This window comes from Sinocyclocheilus rhinocerous, unplaced genomic scaffold (assembly GCF_001515625.1).
Source record: "Sinocyclocheilus rhinocerous isolate Xijiao unplaced genomic scaffold, SAMN03320098_v1.1 scaffold633, whole genome shotgun sequence".
Taxonomy (NCBI): Eukaryota; Metazoa; Chordata; class Actinopteri; order Cypriniformes; family Cyprinidae; genus Sinocyclocheilus; species Sinocyclocheilus rhinocerous.
The window spans coordinates 175,706-196,223 of NW_015654568.1; the positions used below are offsets into that span (position 1 = coordinate 175,706).

Here is a 20,518-nt window from a genome sequence, read left to right on the forward strand (position 1 = left end):
TCAGTGGGTGCTCAGGTATTGGCGCCTATGCCCTTGGCACTCTTTTAAAACCTCCCAGCTTTTCTGCCGTCTTTTCACACGAAACGAAACTACTCTGCGTGATGTGCGCACATGAGTGTTACTTAAAACTGTGCTTTATGCTACAGTATTTATTTATCATCAGTTGTTCAAATCGCGGTAATCTAATATGGTTATAATGATAATTAAAATATGAAACGGTTAATACTAACCGTGGGGAATTTTATCATGATTTATCGTCAAACCGGTAATCGTTACATCCCTAGTAACGAGTAATAAATTAAAATTTTGAGTAACGAGCCCAAAACTTCACACAATGTCCTGGAGATATGCATGTTCATTCATAGAAGGTTTTCTCTATGAATGAATGAGGAAGAGTCCCTTTTCATGGGCATTATGTGTCTTTCCTATGGGGAAATGGAGTGAGAGTTGCTCTGCATTCCATTAAGCCATAAAAGCTATGTTACTGTATCTGCCTGAGGTTTCTTGGCTGCCATGATAACCAGTATCCTGGGGCGTCGTTCACAGACATCCTGGCACCCAGTCCGATTGTTGGGTGAGGGGTCTGTTGGATTATTTGTTAAATATAACAAATAATAATGTGTCTGATTTGTCCATCTGTTACACATCCTGTTTTTATAATCACTGTCAACATGAACATGCATATGTATATATCTATTCTAAAAAATATTTAAAATAAAGGACACTTGTTTTGACGTTTTTAATTGTGTCTCATAAGACCTAATACTTTTGGGGGTCACTGTATATCTTGTAATTGTTCATCCTGTTGTTTAGCATCACACAGAGACACTGAAGCATTATAAAGCACAAATCCAGCATAGAGGGGTTCAGTGAATGTGGTGTTGAATGTGTGTAAGTGTCTGAGTGTGTTTGTGTCAGAGATGCTGTAGAAGGACAGAATCCCAGCCGGCTCGTCCAGATACACTCCTACTTTGTTTAAGGGAGGTGCTGGGGGACTTATGTCTATTCTCTGTTTATGCCAGGCAATCAGTTTCTCCACAAAACAGCTCAGAATCCAGGATTTGTCATTGGCTCCGAACCTGCTGTCATCACCTTTTCCTTTCCTGCCGATTCCTTCATATGACAGCACCATATCACCCTCCCCACTCCATTCAGCCTCCCAGTAACAGCGTCCAGACAGACGCTCTTTACACAGAACCTGCTGAAGGCCGTCAAATCTCTCTGGATGATCAGGATATGACATCGGTTTTGAATTATATAACAACTTTTTGTTGCTCTCTAAAAGAGAGAGCCGATTGTGTGCCGTGTTTGGATCCAGTGTGAGATCACAGAAATCTGCATCAAACCACAAGAAAAAAGGACATTAATAAGACCACAAAATATTTAGAAGAATCAAATTGGACTTGGATTTACTTATTGGTTCCACAAAAATATTTTTGAACACATATACACTAAAACATTTTATACTTGAGACCTTATTCTAGTCTTGTTTAAAATTGTGTACCATGAAGAAAATATGTGTAGACCTACATTTTTGTAGTCCTGCTTTAATCATGTTCTCTCCCCCGTGATCCAGACTGTCAAAGAAAAAAATAAAGCATAATTTGCCATGTTCTATTCATCTGAATAAAAGTCTTAAAAATACAATGCAAAAAAATATATATATATAAAAAATCAGCAAATAAAGTAAATAATCATTACATTTCAGAAACTTTCCAGAAGTTTTGGAAACTTTACAGGGTTTTTTTGGAAACTTTATGGAATTTTCTGAAACTTTTGGAAGGATTCCAGAAATTTTCTGGAATTTTTCAACCCCTTTGCAACCCTAGTTAGGAGCCAAGCATAGAAGGTGCAAAAGCAACTATTGTATCCCGCATTATATTTTCTTCTTCTTCCGCTCGAGTCTATGGCAGCCCACAGAACCGCTTGCGAGAAAGTTATGAAATTTGGCACACAGGTAGAGGACTTTCTGAACATTAACTACAGCAAATTCCTCTTCTAGGGAGCTCGCGCTGCATCCTGTAGTGGACACTTTGGGGACTGCCGCCAGCAGGACCCGAGTCTGAAGCACATGTGAAAAAACTCCAATCCTATTGGTCCATGTAGCCCGTGACGTCTTGGGTGGGCACTCGGAAGTATAAAAGGCCACCCGCTGAACACGTCACCAACTTTTGTTGTCTTCAGGAGCCGTCTGTTTGTTCAGCGTGTGAGTCGAGCAGCGCTTTAGGGAATGTGTGCCTCTGTGTTTGGTTTCTAACACTTGAGGGCATATTCTGACTTTTGTGTTATCGTTTTTAGCGAGTCGTTTTTTTAGCTCAGAGCGTGCGAGACCACTGTGCCTCTCTAATTTGCATATTATCGTGTGGAGAGTCTCGTTGAGCATGGATTTAGATGCTCTGTTGAGAGATGCTTGTGAGCTTTCTCTCCCAGGGTGTTTTAGTGACCTAGATTGGTTTGGGGGTGTCCCCCGAAACAGCTGCTGTGTCGTGTGTCACTCAGTTTTCTGCTGCTGATGCTTGAGAGCGTTTGTGGCCACGATAATCATGGTGTGGCATCTGTTGGTAGACTGGCTTTCTGGGCTCCTTTGACATATCTGTCAAAGGTCTATTAGATCAGGTAGGTGTGGGCATGGTCAGCGGCCTTCGAGAGGTTAATTCTAAGCCGGTTAAGGTCCTCTTTACCTCTGAGGGGTCTGGCCCATCGTGATCTGAGGATCATAGACATGGCTAGTGAGCAGTACTCTCCTGCTCCTTCCCCCTTCGGGAGTTGAGTCCAGAAGATGATACCTCACTCCTCCTCCAGAGCGTTTCTCAGCACAGGGTAGTAAGGTTGGGCGGTCTGATTTTGGGGAATGTCTCTTCCTGTGTTAGCCAGATGGGTTTAGGAGTGGGCTGCCTCCCCAGGTCTCTGGGTATTTTTAAGTGGGCGGCCCCTCTGAATCCCGCATATTAAGTTTGGGCTGAGTAGACTGTTCCCCTGCCTCTGGGCTTTTAAGTGGACAGCCCCTGCTCAGAGTGTAGCTGTCTGTGGATAGTTATGCTCCAGCTCAAACTTACTTTGCTCTGCAATATAGTGGTCTGAGGGCAGCTGTGTTCCAGCCTGGCTTCTATAACTAGGTTGGGATCCCCTTGGCACAAGCTCTCTCAAGTAAGCGCTGAATCTGTGTTTAGGAAACTGCTATTCGAGGATAGCTGTGTTCCAGCTCGGAGACTGCTCCCTTTATTAGGGGACTGAAGTAGCCTCCTTGAGCCCCTCGCCTAGACTGTGCTGTCTGCCCTGTTTGGGTTTTAAGTAGTGAGTGCTGTCAATCGATTAAAACATTTTTAACTAATTAATCGCACATTTTTTTTCTGAAATTAATCGCGATTAATCCCACCTAACATTAATGTTTTTAAATATACTTTTATATTGCAATAATTTCACATTTAATCTTCAAATTAATGTAGAAACAACATAAAGTCAGTATGTTTTTAATATTTGTTTAATGGCATCTTTTTTATGACTGAAGGCGATACCATTTATTTATTACTGATACCAATACTACTGATGTCTCTAGGAAATTGTTTTTTTCCCACTAGTATTTAACCATTGACTATATGTAATGCTGACTATACTAACATTACAGTATAATTGAGAGCTATCAATTTTAACATTTATTACGACTTTAAAAAATAACTTCTAATTTAAGTGAACTTAAACCAATCTTCACATAAACCCATTATAATAAATGTCATATTTACCTGTGCCCTTAAGCAAGTAGGAAATATACAGAAATTGAATAAATTTATCAAACACTAAATTCTAAATGAAATGTAGATAAATCCTTAAAGGTACAAAAGTTATTGTTTTTCTTTTGTTCTTTGATGAACAGACATCACAGCAGCTGGGTTATTCGGTTATTTGGCTATTACTTTAAGAGCTGCCGCTGCTGAACATGACGTAGATCTGACACGCATGCTCGTAGTTTAATTCGCGCTTTAATATAAAATGATACAGGCTAAAGCACACCGCCATATTTGTGCATGCAATTAATGAGCATGCGCTACGAGCACAGTCAGTATAATGGCCGACAGGACAGGTTAATTCGTTTTTACTGACATATGGCCTGTCCTGACATCAGTTCACTGTTGTTCTACCGAAGCTCCTCACCACCTGTATGGGCAATCTTCAGCCTTATCTGAGGGAACTGCTATTCAAGAATAGCTGTGCTCCAGATTGGTGACTTCTCCCCTTACTAGGGTATTTAAGTAGTGCTCTCCTTGCACCCCTTGCCTAGAGTGTGCTGTCTCCCCTGTTAGGGTTTTTAAGTAGATAGCCCACTCTCTGTGGTCTTGGCAATCTTCAGTTAGGACCCCTGGAGGATAGCTATCTGAGGATAGCTGTGTGCCAGCTCGGTGACTGCTCCCCTTGTTAGATTATTTAAGTAGTGGACTCCTTGAGCCCTTGCCTAGACGGTGCTGTCTCCCCTGTTAGGGTTTTTAAGTAGATAGCCCACTCTCTGTGGTCTTGGCAATCTTCAGTTAGGACCCCTGGAGGATAGCTATCTGAGGATAGCTGTGTGCCAGCTCGGTGACTGCTCCCCTTGTTAGATTATTTAAGTAGTGGACTCCTTGAGCCCTTGCCTAGACAGTGCTGTCTCCCCTGTTAGGGTTTTTAAGTAGATAGCCCACTGTTGGTGGTCCTGGCAATTTACAGTGGGTTCCCCTTCGTAAGAACATGGCTATCTGAGGATAGCTAAGTGCCAGCTCGGTGATTGTTCCCCTGCTTAGGGTTTTTAAGTAGCAGTCTCCTTGAGCCTTAGCCTAGACTGTGCTATATCCCCTGTTAGGGTTGTAAGCAGATAGCCCCCTCTCTGTCTGGGCAGTTTTGTGGGAAGGTATTGGTAGATAGCTCACATAGCATAGCTATCTGAGGATAGCTGTGTTACTAACTTAGTTTAGATGTACCTCATTCATCTGAAATTGGGTTCCCCATTTTTCAAATTATCTAAGCAGCCTGGGGCATCAGTTGCTTGGCCCCTTTCTTCCCTTTCGGGGGAAGTCGTGGCCTAATGGTTAGAGAGTCGGACTCGTAACCCAAAGGTTGCAGGTTCGAGTCTCGTAGGGATTGTAGGTGGGGGGAGTGAATGTACAGCGCTCTCTCCCACCTTCAATACCACGACTGAGGTGCCCTTGAGCAAGGCACTGAACCCCCAACTGCTCCCCGGGCGCCGCAGCAAAAAATGGCTGCCCACTGCTCCGGGTGTGTGTTCACGGTGTGTGTGTGTTCACTGCTGTGTGTGTGCACTTTGGATGGGATGAATGCAGAGCACTAATTCCGAGTATGGGTCACCATACTTGGCCACATGTCACGTCACTTTCACTTTCACTTTCTGAGGAAAGGTTAGGTGTGTCTCTATCAATTTCTTGGTGCTCTCCCACCAGGTGGACAGGCATGTGCCATGGCATGGCATAGTTCGCATTTCATTCCCCAAAGTGTCCACAAGAGGACGCAGTGCGAGTTCCCTAGAAGGGCAATGTCTCGGGTTACACATGTAACCATGGTTCCCCGAGTGTCTCGTTCCCGAGAGGGAACTGCGTCCCCTCGCCATGCCTTTGGCCTGGCTGTTTCGCATCTCCTTCACACAACCAAGTTGGTGACATGTTCAGCAGGTGCCCTTTTACACTTCTGGGTGCCCGTCCATGACGTCACGGGCCACGTGGACCAATAGGATTAGAGTTTTTTTCACACATGCTTCAGACACTGGTCCTGCTGGCAGCAGTCCCCAAAGTGTCCACTAGAGAACGCAGCGTCTCGTTCCCTCTTGGGGAACCATGGTTACATGCGTAACCCAAGACGTTTGTCTCTAACTCAAACCCTGTAGCACCACCAACTGTCTAAATTTGTCTATGCTAATAATCTTTGAACTGTAAGTTTTTTTCCCCTCTAATTCTTTCGCTTAATGAGTTCATTGCACCAAATTACATCATTTTCTGTCATTAACTTTTTTAATATTCTGAATTTTCAGGGAAAAAAAGGGTTTTCTGAATTCGTCCTAGAAGGTTTAGGCTATGTACACACTTGGCGTCTTTTTTGAAGCTGCCAGCGTCTGTTTTACATTATAATCCTATGGAGTAAACCGTGTTATCAAAAAAGTCTGCTTTTTTAAACACCACCGCCGGTGTCTTTTAGCTCAGAGCGTCTTTTTAAGTTGAAAAAAGTTCAACTTTTCTGAAAAAAAAAACGCCCTACGTCAAGTGCCTTTTTGACAGCTGACCAATGACAAGCGAGTAGTGAGACCTGTCGTTTTCATAACAACAAGAAAAAATGGAGAAGGTGCCAGTAGATAAACTTTGTTTAATCTAAATATGCCGCAAACCGTGCATCATCCAACCGGAGCTCCTGCACTAAATTGTTGTAAGCACCATATGGTTTACTTTCCCATATGTCGTCGTGCACCCACAAACGTTGCTGTGAACTGACGTTCTCCTCCCCGTTAACTTCAAAAGCCAATGCAAGAGCTAACATCCTCTTTCTGGACATTTCCGCACCACACAGCACTAGGCTACTGTTACGGCTGTTGTTATAGTAACAAAAGATGCCCTCGGCTGCTATTTGTAACCAAAACGCTGACAGCTTTTTTTTTTTTTTTTTACTAAAAATTTCATCCAGTCCCTGTTTACAGTTGTTTTGTCTTCCATATAAAATGTCTACTTTCATACTGTTCCAGCAGTCTTAAAAAAAGCACCCTTGTCAACTTTTTCTTGTCAAAAAATATGCCAAGTGTGAACATGCCCTAATTTTTAATTTTGTCGTAAAATTTTGCAAAGGTTGCAGAAAATCATGCTTTATTTTTGTAGTTCTGTAGTATACTACTAGTGCAAAAACTGCCTACCCTACCTTTAACAGAAAAACATTGGCTATGTAAATGTTTAATTGGATCATTTTCTGCTGCTGGAGTCACATTCTCAGAATGTGTGCTATTTGTATATTATATTTTATATTTGTGTGCTATAATCTATGCTATTTGTATGGACATGTAAATATGTATTTTGTTTGTCGTTCAATATGTAAACAAACATCATCTCAGTCCCTTAATTTAGAGTTCATGAAGTAAATCATATACAACTACATTTAATTAAAAAGTGTCCATCATACCAAAGTTTTTCCAGTTTGCAGTTTGGATCCTCCTGTCTGAGCACTGAATCTCCAGGGTGATTGTAGCTCAGATCCAGCTCTCTCAAATGGGAGAATTTTAAACTCCGAGCTGAAGCCAGATGAGAGCAGCCTTCCTTTGTCACCATACAACCAGATAATCTACAATGACAGACATCAAAGGAATAAATACATATTTATGAATGAATGAATGAATGACTAGTTTAAATTTGCCTCAGCTTCTCCAGTTTACAGTTTGGACTCTTCAGTGCATCAGAGAGCAGCTTCACTCCTGAATCTTTCAAGTTATTGTTACTCAGGTCCAGCTCCTTTAGACAGGAGTTTGATGATTGAAGAGCTGAAGCCAGACTTTCACAACACTGATCAGTGAAATTACAGATGGACAATCTAAATTGAAGAGTAAATGATTACATATTTGACCCTTATGTTAGCACCACATTTAGAATGCATTTGATGCTTTACAAAACAAATTTTACAAAGCTTTCAGTGAGCTGTGTGACTTTTAGTAAATTGTGCTCCAAATTTATTGGATATTATACTTGAATTGTGACATTACAAAGGTTTTTTTTTTTTTATCTGATTTCAATATTGTTAAATGATGCTGTAATATTTTTAGAAACTGTGTAGACTTGAAATACTGAAAAAAAGTCTTATGTTCTTAGGCAAATAACAGTATCTTTGAACATAGCCACTTATTCACTCTTATCCAACATATCCACTCTCTATATACTGTTGGTAAAATAAAAAAAGTAATAAAAATATATACAAAAGAATCTGACAAAACAAACCTCAGTTTTTCTAGTTGACACTTTGGACTCTTCAGTGCATCAAAGAGCAGCTTCCCTCCTGAATCTTTCAGGTCATTGTTACTCAGGTCGAGCTCTCTCAATGAGGAATTTATTTGTAGCGCTGTAGCCACACATTCACAACACTGATCAGTGAGATTACAACCTGACAATCTAAAAAGAACAGGAAATTCTTAATTAACACATTGCAGAATACCACTTAAATAGGAAGATTGCAAAATAATTTTATCTCACCGTTAACAACTGTTACTTTGTCCTAAACATTTCAAAGCACCATTTATCACAATCATAGTTGATCTCTCTAGGGCCCTGTTTACACCTGGTATTAAAATACGTTTTGGTCGATCGGATCACAAGTAGACAAGGGAGACACATCCCCGTTCACAGCTGGTGTTTTAAAGGGGTCATCGGATGCTAAATTCACCTTTACATGTTTGATCTGAAATTTGTCTTGGCAGTGTGACACAACCACCCTATAATGATAAAAATCCACCCAGTGTTTTTTTTTTAAATATCAATAAATCATGAGCACTGTCTCAAATAGGGTTGCCACCTTCAGCGAGGCAAAATAAGGGACACCCATTCACAAAAAAATGCCAAATTGTATATGACATATATGATTATTTACTATGTATATATTTATGATTAATATAAATGATAAATTAATAAATATGGGTCTATGGGGTCTATGAGTTATTGGGGACCAGAAACTGTTTGGTTACCCACATTCTTCAAAGTATCTTCTTTTATGTTCAACAGAAGAAAGAAATGTTTGCAGGTTTAGAACAACCTGGGTAAATTATGACAGAATTTTCATTTTTGGGTGAACTGTCCCTTTAAGTCAGACAGTCCACCGTGAGCAACTGAAATGCTTGTCTGCAAACTGCGCGTTCATCAGTTACTGGACAGACACATTGATAACGTTCCCATTCAGCCCTACATCTGGAGAGCCTTGTGTTCAAAGGGCAGATTTGAGCTCTAAATGTTTTAAACCGTGCAGGTTTAGCGCATGCTGCGCTCATGTGAAAGGGCATTAACGGCGCATGCTCTGGAGACTATGACTACACAATGGAAACAAAGACGCCAAAATGCAATCACGCTCAAATGAGCTTCTCTAATACTTATTATTATTATTATTATTTGATTTTTTACTTCCGACATCTGAGCCACTGAAGACGCAGTGGATTACTTTTGTTTTTGAAGCAAATGTGCCCCCGATCAACCTAAATGTGCCTTTTTATGAATCTTTGCAAATCGCCTTTCCTAATAATGTGCTAGTTAGCAAGTTCCACGACAAATGCGGCTAAAGTTTACAGTATCAGAGAGAACTGCTCATCACCCCACGGAAGAGAGGGGCAGGGTGAGCAGAGCTCATTAGCATTTAAAGGGACATGCACTGAAACGGGTCGCTGTGAACAGAGCTGTTTTTGACAAGTTTAAAAAGGTGTTTTTTACACTACCATTGAGAAATTTTAACCAAAGTATGTTACAGACTTTTCATTAAGACCCTAAAGAATCATATCAACTTGTGGAAAATGGGCATCCAATGACCCCTTTAAAACGTCTCTTCTGTCCACTTTCGACCACTTCTGTTCTGATTTATTTTGAAGTGAGGGTGTATGGTCCAGTCTATGTAGGCTTTTTTTCATCTTTCGGTCTAATATTGTAAAATAAGCTTACACAATTTACAAGCCTAACACTGTGTGTGTGTGTTTCCTCTATTTTTAAAAAATTTACTGCATGAATAAATGAAAAATCTTTAACACATATCAGTCAAAACATTTTGTGTAGACCAATTTATTTTATTCTTATCATATGTCATTTTATTCTGCTCGAAAGTGGACAAGATCAAAACGTTTTCGACCACGTTCACACCTCTATTTATCGTGTCGTCCACTTCGAATTGACAAAAACACATCTTAATACCAGGTGTAAACAGGGCCTAGAAAGGACACAGGAGATAAATTGTGATTATGTTGAGATTACAACTCGTTCCATGTTAAAACTTCTTTTCACACAAAATGCCAAATGCCAAATGCTTACAGGGCTTTTCTGCAGTTCCTCACAGCTGGTATCAGTCTCCTTCTGCCTTCATCTGATGTGTTGAATTTCTTGAGGTTCAGTTCATCCAGCACCTCATCTGACATCTGAAGCATGTAGGCTACTGCTGAGCAGTAAGGGAGAGAGAGTTTCGTCCATGAGAGTTTATCTGAATTCACAAAACTCTGAATCTCTCTGTAGAGAGTCTGATTATTCAGTTCCAGCAGACAGAGGAAGAGATTGATAGACTTATCAGCTGAGAGTTGTTTGTCACCAAAAATTGTATCTTTAATATATGTTGTGATCGCATTTTAGGCCCCTAAGTTGTCCTCCGTGTATGTCAATAGATCCTCTAAGAGTATCTGATTGGACTCCAGTGAGATGCCCTGCAGGAAGCGGAGGAAAAGATCAAAGTGTCCAGTCTTCAATGATTTATCAACTGCTGCTTTAAGCAGCATGTACAATGACAATTGCTTGGATATGTAAAATGACTTCAGTACTTCCTTGTTGTCGTGTAGGTGGCAGTAAAACACATAGAGAGCTGCCAGAAACTCCTGAAAGCTGAGATGAATGAAGCTGTAGACTTTCCTCTGATGAATCACAGATTCCTCCTTAAAGATCTCTGAGCAAATCCCAGAATACACTGATGCTTCAGTGACGTCTAAGCAGCTCTCAATCAGGTCCTCCTCATAGAACATCACATTGCCCTTCATCAGCTGATTGTAAGCCACTTCAGCAAGTTTCACAATAACTTCTCTGTTGGACTGCAGGAGTTTCTCTGGATCTCTCTCTTCATACTTCTGGCTCCTCATGTTGATCTGAATGAGCAGGAAGTGGATGTACATCTCAGTCAGAGTTTGAGGGATTTTTGCATTGATATCTTGTTTCAGGATGTTTTGAAGCACAGTGGATGAGACCCAGCAGAAGACGGGGATGTGGCACATGATGTGGAGGCTTCTTGATTTTGTGATGTGTGAGATTATTCTGCTGGCTTGATGCTCATCACTGATTCTCTTCCTGAAATATTCCTCCTTCTGAGTCTCACTGAATCCCTGAATTTCTGTCACCTGGTTGATGTAGTTAGAGGGGATCTCATTGGCTGCTGCTGGTCTGGAGGTGATCCAGATGAGAGCAGAGGGAAGCAGATCTCCTCTGATGAGGTTTTACAATAACGCACACACTGATGAAGACTCATTTATATCAGAAACTTTCTCACTGTCTGAAAACGTCAGTGTGATTCTGCTTTCATCCAGCCCATCAAAGATGAACACAACTTTACATTCTTCATAAATCTTTGAGTCCAGATCTTGAAGTTCAGGATTTAAGCCCAGCAGAAGTCTGTGAAGATTGTACTGACGATCTCGGATCAAGTTCAGCTCTCAAAATGGAAGCACAAATATGAAATCCACATCCTGATTGGCTTCTCCATCGGCCCAGTCGAGAATGAACTTCTGCACAGAGACGGTTTTTCCAATTCCAGCGACGCCTTTAGTAAGGACAGTCTTTATTTTGTATTTCTCCTCCCATCCTGGTTTAGGTGGGGGGTTAAAGATGTCATTGCAGCAGATTGTAGTGTCTTGTGTTCTGGTTGTTTTCTCCATCTGTAAAACCTCATGTTCTTCATTCACCCCTTCTCTCTCTCCCTCTATAATGTAGAGCTGTGTGTAGATGGTGTTTAGGAGTCTTTCATTCTCTCGTAGGTTGATTCCCTCAAATAAGCGCTCATACTTTTTCTTCATTCTGGTTTTGTGAGTGGTTTTGACTGTTTTAATGGAAAATTCATTTTCCCCACTGCAGGCCCATCAAAAGAGAAAGCAATTAGAGCATTTTGTCTACATTTCACATCGCACAGAACAGAGCTCTTTTAGGTATATACCATGCTGGCATGCTACACAAATATACTGCAAATTTTTTCTCTAATATGCATGTATTCTTTGTCCAATACAGGCAAAAATCTCACATGGCTCCAGCGGTCACTGCTTGATCCACTGAATTTGTAGTCTTTCTAGACACGCAACTGTCTATGTTACAAATGTTAAAAAAATGCACTCATACAGTCGCATTTTATATCTTGAACTTTGTGGGCATTTTTATTCATTTTGGTGGCATTTCCAACCTTACGTGAAGCTGTTTTACACCAGCTTGCTTGCTGTTATGCTTGATGGAGGATTAATGCCTAAAATAGGCTGGCAGTTTTTTTAATTGATTTAATTTCATAGCAGTGACAAACACATTGCTATCTGGCTGTCACCAATGAAGACCGATCAGGAAGATGAGGATGCTGCTCGATTTGTGTGTGTTAAATGTGTCGGCTTTCACTGTGTCACTCATTGTGAAGGCTGTGCCATCTGGAGGTTACATTTGTAAAAAGGGCACGTATCTAGTCAAAGGCCAAACTAAAAAGGTGCTTGAGTAACACTTGGGATCTATCTATGCATGTGCATGGCCTTAGATAAAATCTTTTATTATAATAAATATTTATATACCTAATATTGCATGTTTGTAACAGATATCCACTCAGTTGCAACTGTTTTGGAACAAAAAACAAAAACTCCTCTTTTTCTCTTAGAGGTACAGAGAAACTACTGAAAAAAAGAATCTCACGTGGCTTCAGGATTCACAGCTCCAGTTCTGAAATTAGTTGGTGGATCCAATAAATTTGTTGTCTTCTCTCTCCTATCATAGCGACGTTTTTTAGCAGGAGAGCCCTCCTCCATATCCATGATTTCAGATGCTTTTCTGAAAACATAAGACACAGTACAAAAAAAACACTGCACGTGCAAATAAAGTCAACTTTACATAAGCATACAAATATGACTGCAAAATGGTTATTTAAACAGCTACGGTTCTAACAGAAGACTTAATGTAAGTGTTTTTTTTTTTTAAATAAACTACCAGAAGAAACACTTGGAATAAAAACAGAAAAAAATTGGCATCCTCTTTTTCTCCTAGAGATCCAGAGATCAGACAAAGCAATCGTATTGTTTCTTATGCCTATCTGATGTCTCAGGTTCTTGTCTCCAATACTGGAAAAAGAATCTCACATGGCTTCAGGATTCACAGCTCCAGTTCTGAAATTATTGGGTCGATCCATTCAAGTTGTAGACACACAACTGGAACATGGTGCACCTCCCTCCTCTCTGCTCTCATAGCGACGCTCTTTAGCAGGCGAGTCCTCCTCCATATCCACGATTTCAGACAAGTCTTTAGAAACGTAAATGAGACAGAATTAGGAACACTGGCTTCTTCCAATTAAGGGCTATTATAAAATGTAAACATTTTCTGTTATTTAGCGAATTGGAAGTTATTCATATTTTTATTACATCTAGACTCAACTACTGTAATTCAGTGTATTGTGGTGTTTCTTATGCCTCATTATCACAAAATTAGGATGATATAGCAGTGGAGAAAAACATGAAACAAATGATGGACATGCAAATGTTGTTATTAAATGTTTAAGTTTAGATATTTGATAGACAATGCATGAAACTGAAAGATGTGAATAACTAGTTAATTAGAATGTCACATTTTATTTTAAGGTCCAATTCTCGCTGTTAACAAACCATTAACTACGACTTTTGCCTCAAACTCCTAATTTGCTGCTTATTAATAGTTAGTAGGTAGTTGTTAAATTTAGGGATTGGGTAGGATTAGGGATGTAGAATATGATCATGCAGAATAAATTCTTATAAGTACTAATAAACAGCCAATATATTAATAATAGGCATGCTAATAAGCAACTAGTTAATAGTGAGAATTGGTCCCTATACTAAAGTGTTATCAAATACATATTTAATATGTGAAATATAAAAATATACATTATACTCCTTATCTTGTTTGCGTATTGAAATTGATTCATTCTTTGCTGTTTGAGAGCTCGAAGTCCATCAAGACAACAATAACCTACAGGACATTGACGGTTATGTGTCATAATTTTTAATCCTCGACAAAATGTTGTGGGTTACTTACTCTTTAAACTCTGACAGCTCCAAAACAGGTTAGTACCACAACAAACAACCAATAACAAACTGAATGGTGCTTGCCTCATTAAATATTTACACAGTCACACATTTTTACGTGAAGTATTTCTTTTCAGTTTGGGGTAAAATTCTAAATGTCAAACAGTGGCAGAAAGCATGTTAAATTTCGTGAAGAACATACTGTTCTTAACCATTTTAATCTCAGCCCATATGGTCCAAAGAATCTGTTCAGGACAAACTGGATGACAAATTCAAATATTCAACCTATATATCAGCGTAACTGATTGAGACAAGCCCAGTATTTAAACAGATAACGTACAGTAAATGTACAATATGAAACCAAGAAACCTGAATATATTATCATGGTCTGACCACACCCCAAATGTCAAGCTATGTGCCTAGTACATGAAGTGGCTCATTCACGTAGGCTACATTTGTCTAACCTGTCATTACTACCATCTATTAAACTAAAAGCTACAGAGCAACTTCGAGATGGCAGCCCTTAAAAAAATTAACCATGGTTTACAACAAATGAAACCAGAAAACCACGGTTAATATAGTTAATCCATAGGTAACCATATGTTTTTGCTACACTAACCAGTTTAACTATGGTATTTGTAGTAAAACTGCTGTCAGTGTCCTTACTGTTAATCCAAGAAAGTAAAAGAGAGAAAATCACCCACTGCTCTTGACTGAATTACTTTGTGATTTTAACAAGAATGAATATGTATTTAATTTAGTGAGGACTATGCAATGCTATTTTATATTTGATTATTCTGTTTCTGTACTTGACCACCTGGGACAAACTAAAACATTGATTAATTTGTCTCTTTGTTCTATTTATTTTTTTGTGCCATTTACACGATTTCAAACAGGGCCCATGGGTAAAACCTGCACCGGGGCCCTGCAAACCCCAGCTACGGTCCTGGGCCTAGGCCTACATTTATGAAAATTCGACTGGATATCCATGATAGATACGTATCGCGGCTGTCGCGAATGAAGTGAAAATGAAAATGAAATGAAATGTAGAGAGCGCATTAAGTTTAGATCTGCTGATGTTATAGCACGTTTCCATTTTACAGCGGTTGTGCATTATATAGGCCTAACCAGATGAGATTAGTCAGTGCTGAAACGCTGGAGTTTGCTCATTTTGACCGACCCTGCGTCCCACTGTGCATACTATCCACCCTATCTGCCCTAAATAGTATTGAAAATTACTAAAATTACTAATATCATATAGAATTTAGGATGGATAGTGTGCACATTGGGACGCAGGCTATACGTTTTTTGGACCCTTTTCACATTTCCGTGTTTCTCAGCAGCGGAAGTCGCCATAGTTGGGTTAACGTGAGCAGTGCATGAGTACCACAAATATATTTTTTGCATTCCCATTTGCTCAAATAGAAACAGAAAAACCCAACGATAGTGTTTTCACGACTTTCAATAAAAGGGAAAAAATGAGAGAGACCGATAAGGACAATCAGAAGAGAGAGCGATGTCAAATTTACCGTCCCTCCTCCCATAGTGCATTAGAAATACCCTCGCATTAGCATTAACTAGTTTTTTTTTTTTGTAATTTGATGCAAAGGTAATATAATACAAAGAACAGTGTTATAAATGTACATACATCTTTCAAAAGAATACAAATATGAAAAATAGGACCGTTAAACGCGTCATCACAGTCTTGTAAAATGCTCTTTGCTAGTTTTCTGTTTACTGTTACCGCGGAAATTGAGGCGTTATTATTAGTTATTTACACTGTTGTTATAGTTACCTGATATTTTGCTGAAAGTAGTAGTTTACTGTGCCCTGATCTTTTAAACTCCGCGTAGAAGAAATTACTCAACGACCAACGCAGAAGCGAAACCGAAAGGAAGAAGTGCGAGCAGGGATGGCTAAAAAGCACAATAAATTATAGGTATGTTGACATAGCAACCGCGCGCGACGAACATTCTGTCTCAACAATTTGTTCCAAACTGCGTGGTACTGTTAAAATGTGTGTCATGCAAAAACAATAAGGAAATGTAAATAAACATGTCTTGTTACATGTCTCAATCCCGTCAATCTTTACAAAGAGTTATCGGAGAGCAGATTAGAATACAACATTTTTACATACGTCGAAAGTTTACATCCTTGCTGAATCTGCAAAATGAGAATCTTTTTAAACAAAATAACATCGATCATGAAAAAAAAACCAAATACCTGTGAAGCCTTTTTAAATGCCGTTTTACCGCCTGTCGTTAGGCCTAGGTGTAGCACACGTTTTTACTGCGTTTTTACTTTCGATTGTGGAAGTGCGTACACGTGGGAGCTGGTTTCTCATTGGCTAGTGAGGTTTAGTTCTATTTTAAATTCTAAATTCTAAAGTTATATTTCAAAACTAAATTCAAATGAAACTATTACAGCTGGAAATTAAGGTTAAAAAGGAAAAGAAAAGAAAAGAAAAGAAACGAAAAGAAAACACCACTAGATGGCGCCCTAGCTCTATTAAATTAGAGTTCACTGTCTGTTTACTAATCGCCAAAAACGCGTCTGTACGTTTTTGTAACACACACACTTGGTGTGCACCTACAGCCCAACAGATGCTGCTCTCAGTCTGAATGTGCGATAGCCTATTCGTATTTATATTGCATGCATTTGAGAATCTGATTTCCTTGCCCTGTGTCACTGCAATTATAGACTGCAGGGATTGACTGACAGCTTTCCGCGTGACGAATCACTTCCCACAGAGCTCCAGTGTGGCGTGACTCACAGCCTACGAGTTCAACATTCAGCCGTGAGCAATAACTCTACATGCATATCAATAATGCATGCGTCCTGTGAGTCATATACAGCGCACGTGCGTGTTTATCTGGTCTGGATATGAGCTACTTTGAAGGACAAGACTGCTGATACCCAGACCCAGTAGGTAGCTAACTCTGTAAGTGAATAAATAAATACATACATGCATACATATATTAGCAGCATTATTCTTTTGTGGAAACTTTAAACAGTATCTCCTTTTGTGTTGCACAGAAAGGGCTGTCTATACCAGCTTGCAGTGATTGACAGATGAGGTTATGTGCTCATTCACACACACACACACACACACACACAGACAGATGTCCTGTTTGCTCTTGTTCTTTGAAGAAGTCGTCTGGGATCAAGTAGACAGTAATTTTCTCAGTCCACAAGAAAGAATCAATACCGTGCTGTGTGGTGATCAGGCATCAGAGGTGAGGAGGCTCTGGTGGAGCATTCGACGGATGAGTGAAATAAATGAAGACGAGTCAGGTCAGAATGAAATCAAGCAGAAATACAGTGAATTTCCAAAGCAGGACCCTTTGTCTGAAAATTTCATTTGTCAGTGGATAGCTCTTCAGTTAAAATGTTCTCAATGAAAATATTCTTATTATAGAGTGCATTTTATTTGACAGAAATTGCATGATGAACAAGTTGAGTCAGGAATATTTTGATCTGTTTTTATGCTGATTAATTTCAAATGCATGTATCTGGTTTATTTTGTCATAAAAAGCTAATGAAAACATGTACAGGATTCACCATTAATAAATAATAATTCATTTTTGAATAAGGACAGTTAATTATATTTTACGCACCATTAAGACTTCTTGCATTATGACATTGTTTTCATAATAATTAAGCAAATTCTACTTATATAACTAAATTAATTTCCATTGCTATAATGAGTCTGGATGCTTTACTTTTTTAAAATAATTGCCATTATTTCCAGTTGTGATTGTCATTGTAATATCGTAATACTGCATTTTTTATTTATTTATTTAAATGTACATAAAGACAGCACAGCAAATATTATGATTTATAAATATTTTCGAGTTTAAGAAATATTCAACAATGATGCATTAAATTGATCAATAGACTTTTACAGATACAACTAATTACTATTACAATTACAAATTGCTATTACTAAATCATTTCTATTTCAAATGAATACTGTTCTTTTGAACTCTCTATTCATCAAACAATTCTGAAAAAAAAAAAATCTTATCCATAAAAAAATATTAAGCAGCACAACTGATAATAAGAAATGTTTCTTTTTAGCAAATCAGCATATTAGAATGATTTCTGAAGGATCACTGAAGACTGGAGTAATGAAGCTGAAAATTCAGCTGTGATCACAGGAATAAATTACATTTTTAAATATATTAAAAAGTTAATCAGCTATTGTAAATTGTAATAATATTTCACAATATTTCTGATTTTACTGCATTTTTAATGTAAAAAATGCAGCCTTGGTGAGAAACTTTAATAACATTTTTGAAATATCTTGCCAACCCCAAACCTTTGTGTACATGTTTCCGCATAATCGCTGGGTTTTTTTGTTTTGTTTGTTTTTTCATTAGATTCCTCAGTAAACTTTTAGGAGTTCAGTCATATAGATAGACAAATCTTTATATAGATTTAATGACGTCACATAAACAACATTTTGTAGAAGCACATGGTTTTCGGTGACAAAACGTGTACAAATACCCGGGACAGTCCGTGCTGCTGTATCAGACTGCACACTGCTCTATGGAGGCCTCAGAGGTGAGTAATGGCAGTTTGTGTGTATGTGTTTGTGAGTAATGATGAAGCAAATGGGTCACTTCCTGTGTGCTGCGGTAATGGGACAGATGGGTGACAATGACAAATCCCAATCTACGGATCCAAACAAACACATTCACACAAAGCTAAAGGTGTTCCTCTCTCTACTTTCGGTCTAACATCGGTGTGCCGAGACTGGGCGTAGTTTTCAGTCACACTGTTTCTTCACACATTAGCAAGATGTCCCTGATGAACTGGAAAAACAGCAAGAGAAGCTAACAAGGTGTTTTTTTCATGTTTTTTTAGAACATGGATGTGCTGACTGCTGTCTCGGCTCGTGACGTCAGATGACACCTCCGTTCATGTGTGAGGCTGGTTTGTGCGCTGAATGCAAAAAAGCTCAGATACATTTCCTGTCCATCGTATTTATCTGTCCATGTGATGAGCCCGAGTGCATTTGGTGAACATGATGTGTGGTGTTTGTGAAAAATAACCCTTTCTGGGATCCAATATCAGTACAGACACCATCCGTTGAAGGACATGTGTTTGTTATTTGTGTTTGTTAATGGTAAAAACATTGATATCAATGCTGTTCATTTTCATAAAAAATCTGAATTTAGCGACTCATGTAACCATCAAGCAAAAAGTTAGAAAATGACCTTACTCTGTCATGGGATTCACATGAAAACAAAATAGCTTCCTGTTGGTTACACCTTTAGGTAGTTTTCAATTTTTCAATTTTAAATATGTGACCTGGACGACAAAAGCAGTCATAAGGGTCAATTTTTTTGAAATATATGATATGAAAGCTGAATAAATGGCTTTCTATTGATGTAGGCCTATGGTTTGTTAGGATAGGACAATATTTGGCCGAGATACAACTATTTGTAAATCTGGAAGGTTGCAAAAAAATATATATATATATTGAGAAAATCGCCTTTAAAGTTGTCCAAATGAAGTTCTTAGCAATGCATATTACTAATCAAAAATTAAGTTTTGATATATAGGCCTATACAATAGGAAATTTACAAATTATCTTCATGGAACATGATCTTTACTTAATATCCTAATGATTTTTGGAGAAAAATCGATAATTTTGACCTATTCAATGTATTGTTGGCTATTGCTACAAATATACCCGTTATGACTAGGCTACTTATGACTGGTTTTGTTGTCCAGGGTCACATATTAGTCATATTTTCAAGAATTAAATTTGATACAAACTAGGCCTGTTTTATTTACAAAGAATGTTGGCATTTTCATAAGACTTTTTCATATTTAATGTATAAAAAGTGTGTTTATTTTTGAATAGCCAACACACACAGGACAAAATCACTTGAAAACATTTCCCCCAAGAGGTAAAAAGTTAGACCTTTAATATTTACAGTATTAAATAATTAATATTTACAGTTAGATAATTGACATTTACGTATTATAATAACATAATAATATTACTCGTTGAACAGTTGTTTGAACAGAAAGCGGCAAAACGCGCAGACTGACGTGAAAGCCAAGAAACGCTTCAAAAGGCAATTTCTAAGCAAAAAGATCAACGACAGCGTGTGAGTATTAATACGACAAATCCTTGGTTTATGCCTAAGAGTCGTAGGAATCACACATTTTCACGGAGAGAAAACACGCTGAGTTTTGCGGCTTTATTTACAATTACAGTAGGCCTAACTTACTCCTATTGTTTACTTGTAGTTAGTTACTGTAATAAATGATGTGACCCATATGAATGCCCATTAAACAGCTAAAATACATACAATTTAAACATCCCAGGTTAAAAAAAGTACACTTCCATAATTTACTTAAAGTGCTCTATTTTCGCGCACTAATTTTGTACTTAATATACTAAAAACGATTATTTTACTTCTTAAGATAAACTTAAGATCAACTAAGTGTACTCAACTGTGCTATTTTGGGACACCACGAATATGAACTAAAATGCTCTTTTAACATACTATCTCTGTATTTACTATAAATGTATTAGTA

General features: G+C 38.5%; 1 pseudogene; it reads right to left on the reverse strand.

Annotated features, from left to right (window-relative positions):
* Positions 1-258: 258 nt before the first annotated feature.
* On the reverse strand, positions 259-16,275 carry LOC107717657 (protein NLRC3-like; annotated as a pseudogene).
* Between the last annotated feature and the right edge of the window lie 4,243 nt (positions 16,276-20,518).